Genomic DNA, 6,000 nt, shown 5'->3' on the forward strand with positions numbered 1-6,000 from the left:
TTATTTTTTTTCCTGTGCTGAGATGTTGTCTGGCTGCGTCCAAGAGAGATCCTAGTAGTGTTTCCGTGCTGAAGTTGTTTCTGAAGCCGGATTGTGTGGGATGGAGTATGTTATGGTTTTCTAGGAAATTGGAGTCCTTCTATTATTTTGACGTAGAGTGGAATATAGGCAATGAGTCTGTAGTTGGCTGTTTGGTCTATCGGTCCTTTGGGGTCTTTGAGGATCGGGGTGATGATGATTTCGCTGAGGTTGGTAGGGTAGTGGCTGTTTATTAGCGAGATTTGTATCCAGTTTAGAAGAAGAGCGCGGAATTTTGTGCTGGATGTTTTTAGGAGATATGGTGGACAGTTGTTGAGATCACAGGATGCATGGCTGTATTTTTTGTAGTATTTGTTGAATTCGGGCCATTGTATGTTGGGGAATTGAGACCATATTCTATCTGCTGCAGTAGAATCTCTATCTATGGGGAGAATTGTGAATTCGTTAGGATGGTTAGAGGTGTCATTGAGGGAAGCTCTTGCATTGGTAATTTTATTTTGGAAGTGTTCTGCTAATAGAGTGGCTGAGGGGGGGGGGGTAGCATTGTTAGTGGTCAGGTAGGGTTTGGTGTCGATTAGGGTTTTTAGAATTTGGAATAGTTTTTTGGTGTCTTGGGTTTCAGTGCCTATTAGGTTGGTGTAGTGTGATTTTCTCTTGTCCTTTAATTGTGATTTGTATTGTTTGTTGATTTTTTTCCAGGCGGATTTTGTATGATCCGAGTTCAATTTTCTCCATTTTCTCTCTAGTCGTCTACATTGTCTTTTGAGTTGTAGCAGTTCGGAGTCGAACCATTTATCTGATCTCCTGCTGGGTCTGGATTTGGTTTGCAGTGGGGCTAAATCATCAAGGGTGTTGGAGCAAAGTCTTTCCTAATGTAAGATGAAGTCCTCGGGGTTGTTTTCTAGAATGGTTTCATCTATTTTAGACCAGAATATGGAGGGTTCGATGTGTTTGCGTGAGGTGTAAGTTACTTTATTGAGTTTTGTTATAGTTTTTTTGTTGTTTTTGGTCCAGTTGATGTTGAAAGTGTAGGTGTAGTGGTCTGACCAGATGGATCTGGACCATGTTCCGTTAGATGTATGAATTTCTGTTAAGGATGGTTGGTGGGTCATCAAGGCTGCAATATCAAGTTGGTGGCCTTTTTCATGAGTTGTTTGTGGATTTAGCATTTAGAAGGATTAGACTTTGAGAAATGAGAGAAAGTTGTCTACTTGTTTGGATGATTGATCATCTAGGTGTAGATTTAGGTCTCCTAGGAGTAGGTTGTAGGTTGCTATTAGTGAGTTTTGGTATATGAAGTCTTCCACTTCGGTTCTTGCTAAAGACCAGTTTCCCGGCGCTATGTAGCAGAGCATGCAGTTTAGTGTGTCTTTTAGTGTGGTGCTTGAGAGTTGGCAAGTTGAAAGGTCCATGTACGGGTTAGATGTTTTCTCAATTATATTAAGGGTTAGATCTTTTTGATTAAGATTGCTAGGCCTCCGCCTCTTTTTTTTTCTCTGCAGACCACTGTAATTTTGTATCCTTGTGGGCAGACTTCAGTTATTCTGGGGTCTGAGTCAGAGGTTAGCCAGGTTTCTGTGAAGAAAAGACAGTCCAGGTTTTCTTGTGTTATCCAGGTTTTTATAAGCTCTGTTTTTGGACCTAGCGCTCTGATATTTAAGTAGGCGCATTTGAGTGTGGATATCTCTATGTGATAGTTGTGGGTTGTGTTTGGATATATAAGTGATTTTGTGGTGCCGGTGTGGTTTAGTCTTAGAGTGTGTTGGTCTTCTTCCCCATGCTGTGATAATGGAGTGTAGAGTGTTAGATTGTAGGTTTGAGTTTCTGTCACTTGATGTTCTCCTATAGCATAGGGAAATTAAACAGTCCACCACTCATTCTACATTTATACAAACAAACATTCACATCCTCCCAAACCCCTAATCCCCACAAATCCCCTACCCCTTCCAAAGCCATTTAGGCCTCTGCCCCCCCCCCCACCTCCTCTTGCCTTATGTGAGCCATAACCGGCTCAAGTGAGTCACTTCTGGCACCCACTGTCCCTCCAGAAAGGTGAACACCAGGTTGATTTAAAAAAAAAAAAAAAAAGGCTAATGGTCTTTATATAGAAAACCAAAAAGAAAACACTATTATGTGTGTATCAGGTAATAACCGAACCTGAATCCCAAGGTTCAGAAGAAGCAGCAGTCATCCATGTGAGAGATCATTGTCTACAATAGGTTCTGCTAGGGCCCCTTTCATGTAAGCGTCAATCAATACCAAAGAACCAAAAAAGAGTAGTGAAAACTTAGTATCAGATATCTTTGGCCAACTTCAATCTGAAGTGTGAACAGCAGACAGTGATCCAGGAATGAAAATCTACAAAGTAGCAGGTTCCACAGGCAAAGTGTTCAAAAAGTCCTGGGCCCCATGATCCTCGAAGATCCAGTATTTAGAAAAAAGCAGAGAACCAAATCTTCTTTGCAGTCAGAGAAGAGCAAACTGGTACAAATGCCTTTCAGGAAGCCACTACCCGGACCGAGTAGTCCTGGAAACATAATATCTTGCAGCCCTCATATGTAAGGCCTGAGCCCGAACGCATGGCCCTCAAGATGGCCTGCTTGTGTGCAAAATGGAGGAACTGCAGAATCACTGCACATGGTTTAGCATTGGCCTGGTGTGGTGGACCCACCCGATCAGCTCGCTCAATCCTCAGGGCCCCATTAGCGAGTCAAAGGTATAATGTCCATAAACCATTTTTCTAACACTCGGGGGAGATCCCCCTCCTGAGAAGTCTCAGGAATACCAATAAGTCTGAGGTTGTTCCTTCTTGATCGATTTTCTAATTGTCTAGTTTGTTTTCTAGGTCAGTAATATGTTTTTGCATAGTAGCGATGGGCTCCTCCGACACTGCCAATTGGTCCTCTAGATCACCTATTCTGCGTTGGCTCTCATCAACTTCGAGCTCCATGATGTCTGTCGTTCACCGCCTCTGCCCTGTCTAAAATGCAGTCCAAATGGCACACACTGAAGAGGGTGGTGAGGTCAGTGGCTCTGCCATCTTAGGTTCAGGGCCCATTGTTTTTTCACACTCTCTCTGTAATTTTTTGGATGCCATAAGATCACTCAGTTGGCTCTAAGTAGTCTCAAACTTGGCACCAAGGATTCTCACTGCTTCCAATTGCCCCATGTACGAAGATTTATTTATTCCATTTTCTATAGCGTTCTCCCAGGAGGGTTCAAAACGGTTTACATTCGGGTACCTGAGCATTTTTCCCTGTCTGTCTTGGTAGGCTCACAATCTATCTAATGTACCTGGGGCAATGGGGGGATTAAGTGACTTGTCCAGGGTCACAAGGAACAACATCGGTTTGAACCCACAACCTCAGGGTGCTGAGGCCGTAGCTTTAACAACTGTGACACACTCTCCTAGGATTATGCTGGATAACCCAGCTGATATAGAAAATAAGTTGGTGGAAGAGTGGAGCTCCGTCGTTCAGCATCCACTCCATTTCATGGCACCACATTTGGAGTATACTGTATATTGTCACCGTCCGTACCCCTGGATAGTGCAGCGGGCTCTGTGACTAACGAATACTGAGCTGGCGTGGTCCCCACTGACTTAGGGAACCCTTCAGGTTTAAAGTCTGTCGTCTGTTGCCCGCAATAGGGCTGCAGGCAAGTATTCCTTTTCTTTCTGAGAGAATAAGGACTAAGACCACAAAGCAGGTTTCTAGCTTTTATTCTGGCCAAAAGCCAGATTGTGGTTAAAGTTCACCACTATCTTGCAATGCAAAAATACTTCAAAATAATTTCCAGAAAAAAAAAGAAACCAAGAAGCACAAAAGAACAATAGCCAATAAACACAGGCTCTTAGTAAAAGTCAGAATAATAGAAAGTTCAATTGCTGGTTCCTGGACTTTAGGTTTAAATTATAATCGTCTTCACCAGGACAGCCTTGTGTACAGGTTAATTAAGTAACTTTGTAAGTCCCACAGAAAAGGTTTCAAAATGGAGTTCTTCCCACAGGCAGCATAAGTAATTGTCACAAAGTTTTGCATTCAACATGCCCTGAATTCTCCCATGGACCTCAGAGTAGAGAGTTGCGCGGGACAGAAATCCCACCCATCCCCGCCCGTCCCCGCCAGGATCCTCTCCATCCCCACCCGTCCCCGCCAGGATCCTTTCCGTTCCTACCCGTCCCCGCCATGATCCTCTCCGTCCCCACCAGGATCCTCTCCATCCCCACCCATCCCCGCCAAGATCCTCTCCGTCCCCACCCATCCCTGCAAGGAATTACCTCCATCCCCGCCTGTCCCCATAAAAAGCAGCAATTATTTCTGACAGGATCATCAATTCCACAGTTTCTTTTGTGTTTGTGCTGCTGTTTTCCTTGTGGAATCTCTTTGGTGGAACCCTTTTTTATTTTCTGTTCAGGTAATTAACTTATAAACCCCCTCTTTTACTAAGGCTGACATGTCCATTATATTATATGGACGAGCCCTGCTTCCAAAGCCTTCCATCCCCGTGGGAGTCCCGTGGGCCAGAGGGGGGTCCCCGTGGGCCAGAGGGGGTCCCTGTGGGTTATGGGGGATTCCCTCAGGACCCGCGGGATTCCCATGATCCCCGTTCCCGTGCAGACCTCTACCTCAGAGAAGGATTACTATCCCCAGAGCTCAGAGCATTTCAGTAAGGACTGTGCCATTCTTAAAACAAGCAGCCTTTCTTCAGCTGTTGCCAAGTCAACCACTTCTCAGCTGGTTCAGCTCAGAACGTAATGAAGTGCAATCACAGGAAAAATATACTTCAAGGTTTTTCTCTTATGCAGTTTAAACAGCCTCCAAGTTCCATTACTGGTTGTAACTGAAACACTCTAGCAGGCAATTTTCCACAGCAGCAATTTTCAAACAAACTTCAAAACCCACATTAGCACAAACACTGGCAGCTTCAAAATCCTCACAACTCACTTTTACAGCAACTTATATCCATGGCCTCAGCATGAGTTCCTGGCTCTGTTGCCCTGACTGGAGTATTCACAAACTCCATGGGTTCAAGCTGCTGCTCCACTAGAAAAGAAGGGCTTTCTTCCATCTCCCAATTTCCATTGCTGCTGTCTGGCTGGGGTAAGGGCTCAGATTGCTGCTTGCATAGCTGCTGCCCTGCCTGCTTCTCCCTCTGTTCTCTCCCTCTCTGCTCTTTACGCCCCACCCCTTCAGCCTTGATAGAGGGATGGGACTGCTCTCTCTTCTCAGCTGTGTATGTTTCTCAGGGACAGTGTTTCTCTGTCTCTGCCTTACAGGAGCAGAGTGCACTCTGGGATTTAACCTTTTAACTGGATTGGCCAAACCTCTAGGCTGACCAAAGTCTTCCTGCATGTCATTTATTGACTCACTCTGACTGTGCTGGTGGTAGTGATATCAGGTTCTAGCTTGCTGCTCTTCTGCATAAGGGCAAGATATTCCTATCCCTTTTCTTAGGGACAAATTGTTTATTAGCAGTTGATTTGTCACAATATACATAAGGGTATATTGGGAAAACTCAAGAAAATTATAAACTGTGGACATTGTACTTTGAAAAGTGTCACATACCAGGAATCATAGAATTAATAACCATATTAATATTATATTTGTGCTCCTACTCATGGTTTACATTGAGGGTGGCTACATATTGTGACCAGGTGAAGGCCCAGTAGGCGCTAAAGCCTAAGACCCTGGTACAGGTAAGTTGACCGAGCGTTAGTCTGGAGGCTGGTGGAGCCTTTGGCAAGACAAGAAAAGACAAAAATAAAAGTCCAACTCATTACTTCTTGGCAATGAAACAGAATTTATTGCAGGGGTGGTCCAATTTTTTGGCTTCCCTGGGCCGCATTGGCCGAAAAAAAATGTTTCTGGAGCTGCACAAACGTGCAAACGCTGCAGCAAGACAGAGGAGGGAGACGGCAAGACGGTAAACACCCGGGGGCATCGCCCTCAACCGGGGCCG

At 44.7% G+C, this 6,000-nt stretch overlaps 1 long non-coding RNA gene across 1 annotated transcript in view; it reads right to left on the minus strand.

Moving 5' to 3' along the window:
• The window catches only part of LOC117352614, a 31,703-nt gene extending 26,597 nt beyond the window's left edge, over window positions 1-5,106 (minus strand). Inside the window, exon 1 of the long non-coding RNA XR_004537733.1 lies at window positions 4,986-5,106. This is a non-coding gene — a long non-coding RNA (uncharacterized LOC117352614). The remainder of the gene's footprint in view (window positions 1-4,985) is intronic.
• Window positions 5,107-6,000: the final 894 nt, after the last annotated feature.

Source organism: Geotrypetes seraphini, chromosome 1 (assembly GCF_902459505.1).
Source record: "Geotrypetes seraphini chromosome 1, aGeoSer1.1, whole genome shotgun sequence".
In the NCBI taxonomy this organism is placed as follows: domain Eukaryota; kingdom Metazoa; phylum Chordata; class Amphibia; order Gymnophiona; family Dermophiidae; genus Geotrypetes; species Geotrypetes seraphini.